Source organism: Arvicola amphibius, chromosome 9, assembly GCF_903992535.2.
Source record: "Arvicola amphibius chromosome 9, mArvAmp1.2, whole genome shotgun sequence".
Lineage (NCBI taxonomy): Eukaryota > Metazoa > Chordata > Mammalia > Rodentia > Cricetidae > Arvicola > Arvicola amphibius.
Genome location: NC_052055.2, coordinates 102,975,792 through 102,995,425, shown reverse-complemented (window position 1 = coordinate 102,995,425; position 19,634 = coordinate 102,975,792). Strand labels below are relative to the sequence as shown.

Below are 19,634 nucleotides of genomic sequence, written 5' to 3'. Positions count from 1 at the left end.
CAGGCACATCCACTTGTGTCCTCTTAGACGCTCTCAGATTTGTTCACAGCTGAGAAAACTGAAGGCCACAGAATGGCCATGACAGAGAGGCACAGCAGGACCCACAGATCTGATGGGCGTTGTCTTCCCATACCCCAAGGCTGCCCGGGTCCAGCCCTCGATAGCAACTTCACTTGGGCTGGAGGAGACAGCAGATTTGACTATGTGTTCACTTCTGTCCCTGCTGCGTCAACAGGAGCGACCCATGTGTCAAGTCCAGACGACAACAGCAGCAATGCAGAGTGGTGCTGGGGGGATGGGGGTCTCACACAGGCTGACAGCAAAGGGGACTCGGGGCACATGCTTACTCTACAACTTGGTCTCCCCATCTTTAAAATGGCATCCTCCACCCCACGTCTTCAACCCTAACCTAGGTCCTATGTCCCTGCTACCTTTCTTTCTCCCCCAGGGGCCCCTCTACTTCCCCCTCATTCTCTGATGGAGACAAACGGGAGAGAAGGAAGCCTCTGTGTTGACTTGCTAGTGGTGCCCATGCCACAAGCTTGGGCTGTGACATTATGAGACTGTGGCAAGTGATCCCGCGCATTGCTGGGTGATCCTGGGATGGTCCTCCCAGGGCCTTGGGTCTTCTCGTTTTGATTCCAGGGCAGCTCTTCCCTCCATTCCCTGTCTCCTTCAGTCCCCATCCACACTCCCCGAGCAGGGCAGATTGTGGGATGACTGAGACATAATGGATGTGAATGGTCCTAAGGAGCTTCAAGTGCCAGACAAATGTGAGGGGCAATAGCAATCGGCTGCTATTTATCACGTGACCTGGTGGGCTGAAGATGCATGCCCAGCCACAATATTAATGACGTTAGTAAGGACACGGGCATCCCTCTGCCAGGCTCTGCACATCTGTTTTCATTCAAAAGATCCTCCGTGTTCCTCACATTTCTTTGTGAGCTCAACGTCTTACACCCTGATGTACAGATAAACAGGTAAACCGAGGCAGGGAGCTGCTGTGTTTGGTTAGCTAAGGACAATGAAACAGGTGTGTGGGGTAGGGTTGGTGGGGGGAGTCTCAGATATGCCAGTGAAAGCCTAGGGCTGTTAGTCTTAGACCAGCTGCTGAGTGTAAGTCTCTCTCTGTCTGTCTATCCTTTTAAAAATGTGTATATGTGGAGGCTAGAGATCAACCCTGGCACCATCCATCTTGCTTCTTAAGACAGGGTCTCTCGTTGACCTGGAGCCCAATGAATAGCCTGGATGGGCCGGCCAGCAGGCCCCAGGGCTGCTTCCACCTATCTTCCCAGTGTGGGGAATGCAAGTGTGCACCATCCTCAGCTTTTAATACGGGCTCTGCGGTTGGAGCCCAGTCTTCATATTCGTGTATGACCGAGACATCTCTCCAGGCCTAGTCTTTGCCTGTGAGTTCCCATCAGTGTCTTGGTAAACTTAAGGCACCTTAAACTGGGTAGGCAGAAGGTTCTGGAAGAAGTCACCTTCTCCAGCTGCAGGCTGTATGGCCCTGGGAGAAGAGTCCCTGCCTCATTTTCCCCATCTTCATGTGGGATGCCTTGCCACCCTAGTATGGTGACTGGCTAAAGGCCTTCAGTGAAGGGCCAGCTCAGAGCCTGGCATACCAACTTGGCTCCTGAGCTGGATCCCAGGGTCCACCTCAGATCAGAATCCAGTAAATGGGGGTGGGAGACTGACTTTTTCCTCCTAGGCTGCATTGGAAGGGTCACCTGTGGACTCCAATGACGGCATTTCCAAAGCCACTCTAAGCACAAGTAAGCACATTCCCTTGTGGATGAGTGTGTGCCCCAGCTATCTGGCTGGGTGGCCAGTGTGGCAGAGGTCTCATGCTACATGAAAGGTGATAATTACAGGGCCTGTCCTGTGTCCCCTGACCTCCCAACCCTGTCACAGCTGGTCCTCTTCTCTGCAGCCTCTTGGGCCTGGCTGGCCATGCTGTTCTGAGGAATGGGACAGTCATATGCCCTTACTGCACATCTGGACAGGCTGTACCCCGCTGCCACAACTAGGCACTGTGGTACCCAGCTCTTGAGTTTACTCTCCTCTCCATTTCCCGCTACCCTTTTCTGCAAGCTGGGCACACCCCTGCCTCAGCCCTCTGGGGCTTCTTTCCCATGTTATACCTGGCCTTCAGTGGCCAGCCAGCTCTTAGCGTCTCGACTCCCACCCTCCCCTCTAAGGCCCTGTATAGACTGGCCTTGGAGGTCATGGATGGTTCCTTCTTTCCTCTGTCTTTTTTCTCCCACGTGCTGCTCCTCCTAACTGGAATGCCTGTGTATTCTCCCCTTGCTTATACAAACGCTACTGTTTCTGGGACGTGTTTCCTGGTCCCCCAGGTGGGGCCATCTTTTTCCTACATCATGTCCTTCTTCCCCTGTTCTTTTGACTCTCTATGTCCCTCTCCAAGCTTGGCCCAACCAAGGATAGTGGAAGCTGGACCCCACTTCCACCCATGCCTCTTCCTATTCCTTGGGCATCTTTTATTTGAGACAGGGTCTTAGGTAGCCCAGGCTAACTTCAAACTGGTGTGTAGGTGAGGATGACCTTGCACTCCTGATCCTCCTGCTTTAATCTCCTAAATGCTGGAATTGCAGGCATCTACCACCCTGGACAGAGTATATGGAGATAGGGATCTAGCGGGGCTTCATGTATGTTTGGCAGTGATCTACACCCTAACCCCTTGTGCCTCTCTTGAGGGTGGTCCAGGCTGATCCAGGAAGCCTGCAGGACTTGCTTTTACCAGGTCCAGCTCACGTGACCCTTGCTACATCCATAGACAACGCAAAAGATCAGAGAAAAGAGGTGGCTTTCACCATCATGTAATTGATAACCCACAGACTACGGGAACAATTTTGGGTTAAAAATTTTTTAATCATCTTTGAGAACAAGGGGGAAGAAAATGAACAACCTCAGGAAGTGTGGTCAAAGGGTGTATCCTTCCCGCTGCAGGGATGCAATCTGAGAGGGATGCAAAGATTTATGCCTGAAGGCGCTCATCACAGCCTTGTTTATGAGGCTGAAAGCCTGGAAACAGCCCAGAGGGCCGACACAGAGATTGGGTAAATGAATTATGCGACCCCTATGTGATGGAATACCATACAGCCATTAAAAATGATGGCCCAGTAAAAGAATATTTTAATGACACAGGGAAATGTTCGCAAGATATTAAAAAGTAGGCTGGAGCAGCATGGTTTGTGTGCCCGTGACTTTGCTACAACAGTGATTTAAAAAGCGGAGCCCAAGGCCTCTAAGGTTATTTACGATGTTGGCTCACTGCCTCTGAGACATCAGCCTCATTAATTCCTGTTCCCACTTGGCTTAGTAGGAAGCACAAGAATTTAACGTGTGAAGACCTTTTGGAGTGTGGTCTGGGCCACTTATGAGTTGGGTGGCCTTGGGGCTCTGGGCCTCACCTTTCCTTGTCTGTAGGATGGGCGCAACAGTCCTGTGGCATGGTGTTAACAGAAATGAGAGAGAGAGAGAAAGAGAGAGAGAGAGAGAGAGAGAGAGAGAGAGAGAGAGAGAGAGAGAGAGAGAGAGAGCGAAAGGGAGGAGAGAGAGAAAGAGACCTTCTGATCTTGGTTGTATCCTGAGCTGATTATGGTCCTTGTTCCTTATTGGTCCTCCTTTACTCTCTCCAAAGGGAAGGAGGTGGGCCTGGCTGAGGGAGGTGACCTGCCGGGACCTATGCAGTAGGCAGACCATAGCCTGGCTTTCCCCCCAGCCACTCCTCCCCAGCAGCCTCCAGACTCCCAAGGGATTTAAGACATGGGCTGTGGGGGTACCAGGGCTGGGCACTGGGATGCCCTGGTGTTCATTCTCTCTCTGTACTAAGTCTGTTGGTTTTCTTCTGCTCAGACTGTATTTTAGAGGCTGTGTTTCTCTGTCCACCCTTTCTCTGTCTTTCCTCTCCCTTTTTCTCCTTCCTCCCTCCTTCTTTCTTTCTTCTGTAGGTAGATGGACCCGATAAATCATGAGAAGGATATAATGGGGAAGGGGGGGTGATCTCAAGGTGAAGCTACTGATGCCACCCTGGACCCTTTGCACAGCGTGTGACCACCGCCCAGTCCTGACAATCCTCCAGTGTTTACAATTCTGGAGACTTCCCAGAGTGAGCCAGAGACACAGCCTGTGGAGAGTCCTATACTTCACAGACAGCTAGACCCTGGGAAGGTGACAGTCCTTCCACGTGACACTGCTTCCTTGTGACTCAGCAGCGTCGGCCACGCCCGTGCTGTGCCACATCTCCTCTCAGCCTCCTTCCTCTCTGGCTTCCCTCCCTTCCTCCCTCGAGGTGTTCTTGCAGACATGTTGCCTCAGTACATCTTGTGCCCTACATCCTTGCCTCAGGCTCTGCTTCCATGGGCCGGGACATGAGACAGGCGGGAACCCTGGTGTGCCTTTTCTAAAGATAGCTCATGAGCACTACACGTGCAGTCTCTGGGCTTAAATAGAACGGCTTTCAAGCATATTATTTTTAGAGAGAGAAACTAGATTGAACGCACCAGGAAGCGTACTACAGACGGGATGGAAAGCAAGGCCTAGAGACATACATGCTCTTGTATAGGCATAGTGTTTGTTCCCTGGCAAGGCTCCTGGCGGCAAAGACTAGGTCCTACGGTGTATGAGCTACGCATGAAGATAGCTCCTCCCAAACTTGGCCGTGGTGTGCTCCAGGTGGACTCCAGCAGAGGCCCAGGGGGGGCTGGCCATATCTGAACCCAGCCTGGGATACCCTTCACCTAGACAGCTCCATAGGGGCCACACCTGGAAGCTTCCCCAAAAGCCTAAAGAGAGCTGTGTGCTCATCAGTCTAGGTGATACCATGTGGAACCCTCATGATTTAAAATAATTTTTTAGTGGTGTTGAAGGCTGAACCTAGAGTCTTGAATGCAAACCAGCCAGGTGCCCTCCTGTTGACCTACCAACCTGGCTCTATCCTTTTCTGTTAGTGTTGGTGGCCATTGCTTACAATCATGAACTCCAAACGGCCTGAAGTTGTGATCATCCCCTTAACGAGTAAGGAAACTGATACTCCAGGGAAGTTTTGACCCTCTCAGTTCAGGGCATACAGGTGAACAGTTGCCTGTAGAGGCAAGTCTGAGCATCCACAGTGTGCAAAAGTGGTCTATCATCAATGGGCTGGGAGGACCAGGCCAGGGATGGACCTGTGCCTGCTGGGACTCTTTCCAGCTATTCCTATACAGTGCTGGCCCTGAACTTGTTTCTGTCTGTCGACTGTCCCTGCCAACTGTCCTATTACAGTGGTCAACAACAGTGTGTAGATGTGGGGTGTAGAGAGAGACTCCCTCACTTAGAAAGCAGGTACATGCAGGGTTTGGTGGGGGAGGTGATTCAGGCAGGCTTACTAAAGACAGAGAAGCCTCAAAATATTGAGTGAGACAGGAGCTAGAAATCAGCTGTGGGCTGGGGGCAGAAACTCTATAAGGTGTGGGGAGTCAAGGGCAGTGGGGGATTCTGGTCAGTCTGGCTCCAGAGCAGGTCTGAGTTTCTGGCGGAATGCGGGGCGCACCTGCCTCCCTTGTCTCTTTGTTCTATCCAGGACTGCAAACGCTGACCCCCACTGGCGCATCTTCAGACTGTCACAGGCTCTCTGTGCAGCCCCAGCATCTGCCATCCATCACTTGGTAAAAATCCCTGGATTTCTCCAATAGGCAATAGGCACTTTGGTGGGGGGGGATTACTTAGTTATGATCCAATTACACAATAATTACATTGGGATGGCTTTGTAAGTGCAGCATTAATTACCTTTGATAGCCCCATATATCATCATCCTGAGGACGGTCAGGAGATAGGGTGGGTGGAACCAGAGGGTGGGCCTGAGAAGCCATTAGTAGATCTGGAAGCATGGGGCCTGGGAGGGATGGTTTTGGGGGTGTGTGTGGTCTCTAGCCACTCTGCTGACTTGCAGGATGGGTATGATCTTCAGGTCAACTGTCCTGCCAGTCAAGGATGAGGATCAAGAATCATCATTATAAGAAGCCCCTTCTATATGGCCGCAGAGTTTTGGTCTTGGCACTGGGGAAAGATAAGACTAGCTGTTCACACCATGTTGGGGGAGTGTGAAGAGAGGTGGACTTTAGGAGTCAGGGACAGACAGCTTCCTGATTCCCTAGTGGCTCCACTCAAATGGTACAAAGGAAATGGTAAAATTCCTTTAATATATTTAATCTCAATTGTGTGCATCAAAAATATTAGTTCTAAATGAATCAGTGTAAGAAATATTAGAGAGACTGGGGAGATGGTTCAGTAAGATGCTTGCAATATAAGCATGAAGACCTGAGTTTGATTCCTCCAGAACCCAGGTAAAAAAAACAGGCATGGTGGCAGTCACCTGTAATCCCAGCAGTGGAGAGGCAGAGACTGGAGGATCCCTGGGCTCTCTGGCCAGAAAATCTAAACTAATTGATATGCTCTAGGCTAGTGAGAGACCCTACCTCAAATGCCAAGATAGACAACTGCTAAGTAATGACAGCCTGCATCAACTACTGGCCTACACATACACACACACACACACACACACAGAGAGAGAGAGAGAGAGAGAGAGAGAGAGACATACACATCGTACATACACAGACCCACACATACATAGACATGTACACAAATACAGAGATACATACACATCATACATATACAAACACACACAAGCACACACAGACACAGACATACATATACACAAGCAGAGACACACATCACATATACACAGATGCACACATGCATAGACACGTACATGTACATAGACAAACACACATAGGCATACATACAGACCCAAATCATACATATACAGATAAATATGCAGACAGGCATGCACATAGGCACACACAAATATTGTACCCATACAAACGCATGTACATTAAAATAAAGACAGCCTATATTACATCATTTTTAGTGAAACCTTTGAAATCCGGTATGCATTGCTTTGTGTGTGCATAACTTAGGAATGCTGAGAGTGGGAGAAATGTCTCCCCCAGGGAAGAGCACACCAGTTGGTCATCCAATACCAAATGACCAGCCCTGAAAACATATATGAGTAACATTATGCATATTGGGCATGCTGTATTTAGAATTATATATATTTACACATATATGCATCTTTACATACATATGTGCATGTAGTAACAATTAAAAAAAGCAGCCATGAATTTGAAAGACAGCAAGGAGTATATGGGGTGGTTTGAAGGAGAATAGGGAAGGGTGAAGGATGTAATTATAATCTCAAAAGATAAAAGAAGTAACAGACCCTCCCCAATAAAAATTTTAAAAAAGGATTTTGATTTGGCATACACCTGGGGGATTTTGACTCATTCCATTCCATTCTGTCTGAGCAACTACACCCTGACCTTCAATTCTGCTTAGTCCAGAACTCCTCCAGACTGCAGGCAAACTTAATCAAGGCATCCTAGGAGAAGAAGTGAGCCTCAGGATCTATGAGAGTATTATTTCTAACTCTGTGTGTTTGTGATGATCTTGCAAAGGAAATCTAAAACATACTTTCTTGTGAGGAGTCTGGTCCCCTTCATCTGGACCTGCTGGACAACCTGTGACTGAGAGTCAGCTGACATTAAGCCAGAAACGTTCACACTGTAGAAGTCAGCACATACCACAAAGCAAGGGTCCCTTTCTAGTTCCCAGAGAGGCCCGTGCCACTGATAGAGAGGCCCACCCACAGAATTCATAAATCTATGATGAAAACCAACGGGGGCCCCATTTCCTTTTCTAAGAGTTATTTTATGTGTGCACATGTGTGTGTCCATGTGTGTATGTGTGTACTATTATGTACATGCAGGTACCTGAAGAGGGCATCACATCCTCCAGAACTGACAACTTCTGTTGTGAGCTGCAACCTGGGCCCTCTGCTAGCTCAGTAGAGCTCTTGATGGCTGAGCCATCTCTGTAGCCCACAGAGGTCCCCTTTCAAGGCGGGGGGCTAGTATGTGTGCTGTCTGATTTAATTTTCTTCTTGATTTCACTCCAGCCCTGGCTTGGAGTTCCCTCTGCTTTGGAATCGGGGGTGAGAGGTTGGGTGGGGAACTCGGGTTAATCTAAATCATGATTGCCTACAGGCTGGGAACTTTCTAGGGTTCAGAAGTCTGGACAATAGCCCAGCATTTGAGGTGTTCCTTGTTTGGTTGGGTGCCCTGCCATTGGTCCTCTGAATGAGACCTTGCCTGCGTTATACAATGTGTGTTTGTAGACCAGCTCCTCAAACAAACAAGTTGGCTAGATTTCCTGCCTGGCATGCAAAACGTGGGTGCAGGAGGTGGACAAAGGGCAGCAGCTGTGGCCCACATACCTCTCCTCTAAGACCCAATCCTGAGAGAAAATAACACAAAAATCTTCCCCTCCATACCTACCAGGAAAAAGAGACCTGGCTCCTGCGTGCTGCTCACTTGACCTCCACACAGTGTGCACAGAGGCTGCTGAAGTCGCTTCTGGTCGAATCCTAGCCACCTGTGCCCACCACCTTCCTTTCCCTGGGCCTCAGTCCACACTTTTATAAAATGAGGCTAATGACTCTCAGAGGATGCCCTGGAACTAGTACTTTGGGGGACAGCACCCCAGTAGGCAAAGCAGGAAGAACTTTGTTATGTGTCATCTTGCTGAATCCCCAATTCTGCCCTTGTCCTCTCTCATGGATGATCTGAGAGCCCATGTCCTTTTCCATATTGGTTGAAAGACCTTCCAGACTGACAGGGTGCTTGTTCTACCAGTATGGTGGGAGTGACCCAACTATAATAGCTATTCTTGGTTGTCAACTTGGCTATATGTGGAATGTACTACAATCCAAAAATGGAGGGCACATTTGTGACCTGGATCTTGAGACAAGAAGACAACATGCTGTACCATGAATAATAAAAACCCAGAGACAGATATTAGGGTTCAACCTGAAGATCAAAAAAGCAAAGCAGCCAAGCCACTTGAGGGCTCTTACCTCTAAGAAATCCTCAGACTGAAAGAACGAGTTGCTGTCTCATCCTGCTTTATATTCCTCTCTGGTTCTGGGATTAAAGGTGTGTGACTCCCTAGTACTGGGATTAAGTGTGTGAGCCACCACCACCTAGATGTGTTTCTGCATTGATCTTGTGTAGCCCAGGGTGGCCTTGAACTCACAGAGATCCATCTGCCTCTGTCTCCCAAATCCTGGGATTAAAGGTGTGTGACACCACTGCCTGGCCTCTAGTGGCTTAGTTTTACTTTCTGATCTTCAGGAAAGTTTTATTTATAAAACATAAATATTTTATATTGGCTCTTTAATAGCTTTTCTTAAGATATAAGATTTTTACTACACACACACACACACACATATATTTAAACTTTTGGTCATGATATTAATGGTCATATAAAGTACTAACTAATTCTGGAAAAAGGTTTCAGTTACCTTTCTGTACATGACTTCAGGTTTGAGTATCAGTTTTCTGCAGTGAACCATGAGAACGCCTAATGGCGACTTATGTAGTCTCCATAAGGAGGATGGGCCCCACAACAGTGATTCCTCCAGGACTCTGAAACACCACTAAGCTGAAAAACACAACCTAAAGATTGACTTTTAGACTACAAACTGCTCAGAACAATTTTGAGGTGGCTAGCTGAGAAGATCCAACCTAACAGACTATTCTAGTCAGGACTTGAGACAAACCCTGCACTTTCCCATTATGCATTGACAGTTAACTCAATTTTTTCTTTTCAGGATTCCCTAAAGATACTATCACCCCCCAGACAGCAGGAAGTAAATTTAAGAATACAACACCCACATTCCCAAGAGGTGGCATGGGTGTTTTTTGGTTGTTCAGTGGGTTATGGATATTTGTCATTGTTTAGGGGGGTTGGTTACAAGTTTTTGGTTATGGACAGGAAGAAAGCTGAACAAAGATTAGATTGAGTTCTTGTTTTGAAAAAAAGGAATACAGATATGATAGGATAAAAGAGTAGAATCTACTTTGAAAAAAGGGGATGATATAAATATAAGATTAAAAGGTAGATTATTGAGTCTACTTTTAAAAAAGCAATTATAGTTTTAGATTGGATTGGACTTTTGTATATTGTATACAAATTTTGTATATTGATACAAATTTGAGAGTAATTTTTAAAAAACAGACTATACATACATTTTTAATCCTGTTCAAGGTATTATACCCATACAGTTCATTTAGCAATATAATAAATATATTTTTAGTCCTTGAAAATTATTATTAACAAATGTTTAGGATAATAAGGAAATGCAGATTAGTTATTAGTCATCTATTACAATTGAACTTATAGTCATATTAGGAATTTTACAAGGTCAAACAAGGATATATTTTGGAAAAGTCATCTTTAGACACTTCAGAGATCTAAAGAATATGACATTTAAGATGCTTTGATAACATAGGTTCTTTTTTTCTTTCTTATGACAATGAGATATGTCTGCTCCTGGAAACACCAATCTACTTCAGAGAAGATGATGGATATCAAAGAAACTCCACAGGGAGTTTGCTTTCTTTGTGGCAGAAGTAAAGTCACTGGGCAAGAGAGTGCCCCAGCCTCAACTGCTGTGACAGTATGCTGTTCTAATGGGACAAGCAGGACACAAAAGCGAGTGACTGCCAAACCTTGCCCAGACAAGGCAGGATAGTTCTTTGAAACCCCTGCTTCATAGAAAAGCCTATCAAGAATGGATTCCCCCAACATTGTGAGGGGACTTTACATGACTGTCCAGGCAGCTGTTTGTCATTGCTCAGTGTTCAGAAGTCTCTTGCTTACTCTTCCTGTTTACTCAGTTAATATATATAAATAGATATCTATACATATATTTATATAAATATATCTACATATATCTATAGATAGATATATATGTAGAGAGAGAAGAGAGAGAGAGAGAGAGAGAGAGAGAGAGAGAGATTCATTCTGTAAGTTCTGTGACTCTAGAGAACCCTGAGTAACACACCGACCCTTTCTAGACACTCACAACAGGAAGTTAACTAACTTGCTCCAGGCCTCATGCCCCCAGGCAGGACACACACTTCCCTGGACTCTGCCAGGCTATGAAGCTCTCTCTGATGTCACTCGAAAGGTCCTTTGCCCTGAATGGCTCCTAGCATTGTGGGGCCTTTCCAGAGAGCAGTGGACAGGATGGAGGCTCTAAGGATCATGGTAAAAATGAGAGTAAATACACCACCAGCTCCTTGTTAAGTGTTCCCTCTCTACATTGGGACCTTATCCTGAAGACGTGGTGCTCAGACAGGATAACCGGCCTTTGCATTGTTCCGGGAGTGTACTGAGGTGGAGGCGGGAGCGGGTGGAGAGTTTTCTCTTCTCAGACCTCATTGATGCTGTGCTGCCACACCGGTCCCTGCCACACCCGTCCCTGCCACATCCAGCCCTGCCACCTGATTTGCAGGATGAAAAGCAGCTCTAGGAAGCAACATCTCCCATGCCATCATTTGCCTCCTGTTTGAGGCTGGGCAGGAAGGGGAGTGATCTATTACGCCACTCGGTACACAACTGGACTGGGAACCCAGACATCGTTATGGGGGATTACACCCATCAACTCCCCATCCAGGAAGCCTCCCCAGTGCCCTTCTCCCAACGGCACTGCAGTCACCAAGTCTCCTGCTCTGCAGTCACCAAGCTTTGATTATATTTGGTTAGGGGCACCCTCCTAGTTGGGGGCAAAATCCTTTAGATAGGTTCTTGGCCTCAGATTCTTCCCATAGCTTCCTGTTTGGGGGGGGGGGGTCTCTTAGTAGACATGCAGAAAACAGACTGGTTAGATGAGCAAGCCCAGGATGTGGGGGCACGTATCTGGGGACAGCTTTTTGCCAACAGATCACGTACAGACAGACACTATTTATTCAAGACAGTCTTAGGGCATCACAGATATGGACTCAATTGATTCCTAACCTCAGTGAGTAGTAGTATTTACCCATTTCTCAGCTGGGGAAAGCGAGGCTCGGGAAAGTTCATTACGTTGCCACACCCTGTCATGGTGTTGAGGTGTTGACTTACACAATTCACAGTTAGGTCCTGGCTCTGAAACCTGGGCAATTACTCCCATTTTCTGCCTCAGTTTCCCCAGGAGTCAGTTGGGACTACTAACTCCACTCCTGTTCCCAGGAGGAAGGCTTGCTTCTCCCTGGGTTTCTGGGAAGATCAAAGGGGCTAACGGACACGGATGCTCTCAGTAAATCACAGGGTGTTCTACAAATGTCAGGCATTAATGCGTGTTGACTCCAAGGCCCTCTCTCACAGCCCCTTTGGTCTTTAGAGGATGCATTTCTTCAAGAAAACCAATCCCCGTGGATGAGAACTGGCATTTTATAATCCCCTCCAAGCGCAGAAGTGATTTGATGTCCACAAAAGACTTCTTTGGAGAATTCAATGATCTGATTAAAAAAAGTAGTTGTGGGGCCAGGTGTCCGTCTCTCAAAACACACCGGCCAAAGCCCCATCTTCAGTCGGTCTGTCCCAGAGGGGACCGATTTCCTCCTTTATTCTTAGAAACACATTTCAAAATGACTAAATAATGGATAGACTTGAAAATGTAGACAGACAGGAACTTGAAAATTAAAATGTCTTTTAATAGCCTGCCTCCCAGACTATGAACTGGGGGGGTGACAGTTTTGGACTTACTAAAGTAGAGGTAGACACCCAGAAAGTTCCGGACCGTGACCCCATTGCCTGGCCCCAAACAGAGTTAAAGTAATACATATGAAACATTGGCCAAGGCATGCCTAATGGCATAGGCTTGAAATCTCTGTTAGCTGGGAGCCCGAGGCAGGAGGACTGAAAGTTCAAGACCAGTTTAGACAACTTTACCTATCTCAAAAAGTAGAGAATGGGCTAGGGGTGTGTAGCTCAGTGGGCCAGTGCTTACCCAGCATTCACATGGCCAAAGGTTTAATCCCCAGCACTAAATAAACAAAACAGCTGTGCAACAAAATTAGAAACCCACCCCATTTGGATGGACGCATCCCAACTGCATTTTAATTATTTTTCCGACAAAAGTATATTTCTATGTCATTATGTTTTTTAACTTCAACTAATAAATTGATACCTGCACACAATGAGTAATTCACAGAATACTCAAGGGAACATGAAGCATGGATTTGGCTCTTCCTCTGGGTCCTATATTGAACTCAAGTGGGAAAAGGTGAGTCTGCTCTCAAAATGGAGGGCCACGATCCAAAGGAACCAGAACAGTTGAGGAGGCTGTTTGTTGGTGGTCTGAGCTTTGACGCCTCAGATAATAGCTTAAGAGAACATTCTGAGAAATGGGACACACTTATAGACTGTGTGGCAAGGAGAGATCCCCAAACAGAACGTTCCAGGGACTTGGGTTTTATGGCTTACTCTTGTGAAGAGGAGGATGCTGCAGTGTATGCGCGCGCTCGACCACACGAGGTTGATGGGCGGGTGGTGGAACCAAGGGCTGTTTCTAGAGAGGATTCTGTAGAGCCTGGTGCCCATTTAACTGTGAAGAAAATGTTTGTTGGTGGACTTAAAAAAAAGAGAAGAATAGAATCTGAGAGACTACTTTGAAAGTATGGCAAGATTGAAACCATAGAAGTTATGGAAGCCAGGCAGAGTGGGAGAAAGAGAGGATTTGCTTTTGTAACTTTTGATGATCAGACGCAGTTGATAACTTGTTCAGAAAAACCGCACTGCTAGTGGGCATGATTGCGAAGTGGAAAAGGCCCTTCTTAAAGAAGAGATACGCAGTCTGTGGTTGTGGGGTGGATCTGGCAATTTTCTGGGTCATGGAGGAAACTTTGGAGGTGGTGAAGGTAATTTTGGTCGTGGTGAAAACTTTGGTGGAGGCTGTGGTGGTGGAGGTGGTGGCAGCAGAGGTGGTTATGGAGGTGGTGATGGTGGAGGTAGTGGATTTGGAGATGACGGTGTCAAGCATGGTGTGGTCCTGGTTACAGCGGTAGAGGAGGCTATGGTGGTGGTGGACCAGGGTATGAAACCAGGGTGGTGGTGGGGGAGGAGGATTTGATGGTCACAGTGAAGGAGGAAACTTTGGTGGAGGTAACTATGGTGGTGGTGGGAAGGATAATGACTTTGGAAATTATAGTGGACAACAGCAATCAAATTATGGCGTCATGAAAGGGGGCAGTTTTGGTGGAAGAAGCTCAGGCAGCCCCTGTGGTGGCGGCTATGGATCTGGTGCTGGAAGTGGAGGATATGGTAGCAGAAGGTTTTAAAAGAACAGCAGAAAAGGCCTGCGGATCTTAGCAGGAGAGAGCGCAAGGAGTTGTCAGGAAAGCTGCAGGTTACGTTGAGACAGCCGTCCTGAACGCCTTAGAGGAACTGTAAAAACCTGCCCCAGAAGGAAATGGTGACCCACAGTCAGAAAAGTTACCACAGCTTAACCAGGAGGCTCTTCTGCTCAGGACCGTCCTAGCCACAGTCTGCAAAAGGTGCAGCTGTTGATTAATGCAGTGCGGTGTCGATTAGATGGACATTCCTAGCGTCTTTTTCTGTGGTAGCTTCGTCTTTGTCTTCGTCTTTTCAATAAATCAGGTAGTGGTATCAGGAATAAAAAAATAAAGGAACTTTTAACTTCAAAAAAAAAAATGAAAACTGAATTTGCCTCCCACCCTTGCTTGCCCTGACTGTTGCCCCCATCTCTGCCCCCACCCGTCATGTCCCTCTGAAGGGCTCACATTGCTCCTCCCCATAGTCTTTTTGAAGATGGGGAAGGTGCAGGTCCCCCTACCACATGGCTTGAAGGCTCCCAATGTAGGGAAGCGTCAGAGTCATTTGCCCCACCTGGTGCTACTGGGCAACCAGGTGTTCATTAATAGTATTTAGTAATCACACTCCCAGTCTTTCCTCCAGCACTCGGTGGTGGGTTCCCTGGGCTGCCGATGCACACATTTAAAAGGGTTTTATACCTCAAGCTGGGTGTGGTGGCACGTGTCTGCAATCTAAGCACTTAGGAGGCTGAGTCAGGAAGATCGTCACAGGTTGGCGGCCAGCCTGGGCTACTACCAAAACCCTCTTAATTAAACAAAACCCACAACAACTAGATCTCATTTTCCTGTTGCCCTGAACCCTCAGTGTGTCATAATGGCACCAATACAACTCCATACGTGATACTTACTCTCATCTGAACTTGCCAATTGTTTGTTGTAGTGTGAAGCGGCGGGCTGTGTCCCGCCACCCAGTTCCCAGCAACCGGCTAGCTTTACCCAAAATAATTACACGGAAACTGTATTCTTTTAAAACACTGCCTGGCCCATAGTTTCAGCCTCTTATTGGCTAATTCTCACATCTTCCTTTAACCCATATTTAGTAATCTGGGTAGCACCACGAGGTGTGGCTTACCAGGAGAGATCTTAACCTGCGTCCATCTCGGAGAGGAGCAGCATGGAGACTCCTATGGCGACTGCCTGAAGCGTCTCCCCCACTCTACTTCCTTGTTCCCACAATTCTGTTCTGTCTACTCCACCTACCTAATTTTCTGTTCTCTTAAAGGGCCAAGGCAGTTTTCTTTATTAATTAACCAGTGAAAGAAACATAGACAGATAACTCTCCTCCATCAGTTTGTGATTTTGATGATTTTTAAAATGTTTTCTAGCTGGGCAGTAGTAGCACACACCTTTAAAGCCCAGCACTTGGGAGGCAGAAGCAGGCGGATCTCTGTGAGTCAGAGGCCAGCCTGGTCTACAAAGCAAGTTCCAGGATAGCCAGGGTTACACAGAGAGGGAGAAAGGCAGGACTCAGACATGGCCTGGAGAAAGGAGTTGCCATGTCCCTGGGTCATCAGACATGGTCCCTGGGGACCAGTTCGGCCCAGTACACCCTACCCATGCCACCTCCTATGGTCATAGTGGAATGTGGCCTGTGCATTTGGCCCTCTTCTGGCCTTTTATACCAAAAGAAGCCATTCTTCTCAGGGTCCTTGTCCTTCCTCTCCTCTTGGGATGTTTGGACACACGTGGCCTTTTTGATCTAAGCTTCTGAGGCACCAAACAGGAGACCCCTACCCCACAGCTTGATTGTAGGCTGGGAGGCATCCTGCTAAGGCTCCTGAGGCATCAAGGGGCGCCTGGTAGAGAGAGAACTAGACAGACGATCAGCAAGTCTACTGATCAATGGATTCATAAAAATAGTGCTGATGGTGTTCAGAGAGGACGCACAGGAAGGTTCAGACTTTCTTCCAGCAACTGCCTGTGCCCCCTGAGTACCCTACCCAGGGGAGTTATACCGGCCGCACCCTCCTGAATTTTGTCTTCATTCCTAAGAAGCTGGTCTCACTCTGCTTCCCAGCTTCTTCATCTAAAACCACTAGCCTCCCAGTTAATCCTGTGCTCCCCACCTTTGACCTTCAGGTAGTGAAACCTGATTTTTATGTAGATTTAGACACTTTTGATCTGGGTGGGGTGGGGAGGAAGAGGCAGGGGGAGCCTGTTGTGGAGCTCATGGGAGCTAGGCCTACCATGGGTGACACTCTGGATTTAGGAAGGAGATCCCTGCTGTCCCTCTTCTTGGTGGTGGCAATGCTCCAACAGTGCTACACCCTGTCACCCATCTCCATCCCAATACAGTTTATTGATGCCTACTCTGATGGCTAATTTTGGTTGTCAACTTGACTAGACCTGGGAACGACTAAAACCCAAACATCCAAACATGCTTTTCTTGATTGTATCATCTGAGGTGGAAAGAGCCACCCTAAATCTGGGCCACACTTTCTGGTGGCAACCTACCAAAAAGGACATGGAAGTGTAACAGGCCCCCAGGCCTTAGCATGACTGCTGCCATGTTAAAAGCAACATTCTGACCTTAAAACCTAGCATGTAGGCCCCAACACCTGCCAAAATGGGAAGAAAGACCTAGTCTAACAAAGACCTACTCTTTAAGTCCATGGATGTCTGTAAATGAAGAGCTAGTTCCAGGACAGGCTCCAAAGCTACAGAGAAACCCTGTTTCGAAAAACAAACAAACAAACAAAAAAAAATGTGCTAACCTGTTTTCTGGCTTCTGTAGTTTGGCTTCTTGCTAACTGAAGTTTGACAACCAGGACGTGGCTTTTGTGTATAAAAGACATAGCTATGGTTTGGGCAAGTTTCCCATGCACTTTCTGGCTGGCAATAAATACTTTCATTTTGGCTTTAAGAACGTCCGTGTGGGTGACTCTCTGGTGGGCTTTCCTTGAGACAGAAGAAGGAAACTTTTAGTTGTTATTGGGTTTTTTTGTTTTGTTTTGTTTGTTTGTTTGTTTTGCCTGCTTGCTCTCACTCTTGCTGGCAAGTTCAGCTGTCCTGCTGCTGGGGCATTCTTTCATTGGTATTAGAACCCACTTCTTTGGGATTCCAACATATTCTGAAGACCAACCAGCAGCTGAGACATCCAGCCTTGTGGACTAAACAACTAACCACCAGATTTTTGGACTCTGGGTTGGGTGACAGCCATTGTTGGACTAGCCAGACCTCAACTTCTAAGCCACTGATAAATCCCCTTTTCATTTATATGTATGTGTGTGTACATGTATATTCACACACATATATGATATCTATATATGAAAAAACATATTCATTCTATCAGTTCTGTTCCATTAGACTGATGTAGTTATTGTGTGTACTATTCATTCCTGGTGACACCCTTGTATTCCTCTTTCCCATACAGAGCCTCAGGGGCTTCCGTAATGTGTTCAGGGCTACTCTGAACCAGGTTTGGTACCCAGGTCTGTCCACCTCCAAGACCCATCCTCCCTGAAATCTCAGTGCCTGAGCAGATGGCTGCTTCTCTATGCCAAACAAAGGCTGCCTTTTATCAGGGAGTATGCTCTATTCCCAATGCCTCCTATTTCCTAAGAAGACCAGGAGAGAACGTTGAGAGGAGCCAGACTCCACCTGAATCTCCTAGGACAAAAATTAGGGCTCTGACTTCTTTACCAAGGATGCCTGGTTTGAAAAGAATGGCTTCCTCAGATTTGAGGGAGCACATATGGTGAGCTTTCTGGGGGCACTCCAGATGCCCTGGGGGTACTCGCTGCTGCCCCTTCCAAGCCCAGGAACTTCCAGTGGGATGCAGGTCAGAAAGGGAATGCTCAGCAGCAGGCAGAAGATGGGGTGCTCCACTGCCCTCATGCATGCTACGTAGCTGGCGTTGACTTTGGCTGGTGTTGACTTTGGACTTCTGATCCTCCTGCCTCCATTCCAAAGTGTTGCAGTTAGAAGCTTGGGCCACCATGCCCAGTTTACCAGCTGCTAGGGATTGAACCAGGGGCTTTGTGTTTAATCTACCTAAGCACCCCACTGACTGAATAATGTCGCCAGCCTCTGGTCCCGCCTCTGAACACCCCACCCTGGGATTCCGTGTCAGTGCACATCCAGCCGCCACAGCAGCAATCTTCACAGTCCGGTCTCCAGCGCTGCGTGCTCTGCATCCCCCATGGAGAGGGCACTGCATCCATATGGTCTACCCGTGTGCCTTCTGAGGATGCTCTGACCCTTGCTCTACCCAGCATTTCCTTACTCTAGCTATGCCTTCCATGTCTTCCCAAGGTCCAGAGCTTTCCTGGGACTGTGACAGTGAATCATTCCTCTTTTCATGCAGACACCAGGTATTTACTAAGTCTCTATGCAGAGTGCCCTGTGCGTAGGCTCTCGGTAGGCTGTAAAGAGTAAGGGTCCTTCCCTATCCTTACTAAGATTTTAGCTTTGGGGAAAGGAAGACATGATCGCATGAATATAGACTTGTTTACCCCTGGGTTAGTGCTAGGAAGAATGCCATCATTGCCTAAGGGCCAGTACCGTGTAGGACTTACACACTCTTAGAGGTCAGGGGAGGCTTCCTGGAGGAGGTGGCTCAGGTGCTGCTGAAGGACTGGGAGAGGCTGTCTGGCAAAGTGGGAGCAGGTGTGGGGAGAATGAGAGTTCCAAGTAACTCTGTCCCATGTGGCCTGCACTGCCAGGAGCTTCTTGCTGGTTTTAGATGTGTACCCCACTTCTGCCACCATGGCGGGAGGGGGGTGGGGGAAGCCTCCCATGTGGCTGATTGGGGGTGCCTGGGGTCTGATGTAACAAGACCCCTGTACATGGACAAGAGTTGGCAGGAGGTCTGAGAATGGGGGTGGGAGTGAGGGTGTAGGGTGGGCTCCGGACTCTCTTGGTACTGGAAGCCTGGCACAGACTCAGAGCCTCAGGCTGGCAGGTGAGGAATCAGGTAAAGGAAGAGGCTTGAAAGTCTTAAGAGACACGGGAAGGAGCTTGTGTGACGTGAGAAGGGTTTTTTTGTTGTTACTGTTGTTTGATTGGTTGGTTTGGTTTTTTGAGACAGGCGTTCTCCGTGTAGCCCTGGCTGTCCTGGAACTCACTCTGTAGACCAGGCTGGCCTTGAGCTCACAGAGTTTGTTTGTTGGGATTAAAGGTGTGCACTACCACCGCTTATTGGCAGTGAGAAAGGGCTTGTGGGAAATGAGAAGGGGCTCACAGGAAATGAGATGGGGTGTTGAAAGCAAGGACACAGCTCCTCTAAGATTTCTGAGCGACAGAGGCATCTGGAAAGGGCCTAGCCCATTAAGTCCAGGGCAGGGCTGGGATGGGTGATGAGGACAAAGGGACAGAGCTGAAACCTCAGCTTGTCACTTGCTGAAGAAGTCCTCA

The 19,634-nt window shown here is 47.7% G+C and overlaps 1 pseudogene; it reads left to right on the top strand.

The window, feature by feature from the left end:
• Positions 1-13,188: 13,188 nt before the first annotated feature.
• Positions 13,189-14,335, top strand: LOC119823771 (annotated as a pseudogene).
• The last annotated feature ends 5,299 nt before the right edge of the window (positions 14,336-19,634 follow it).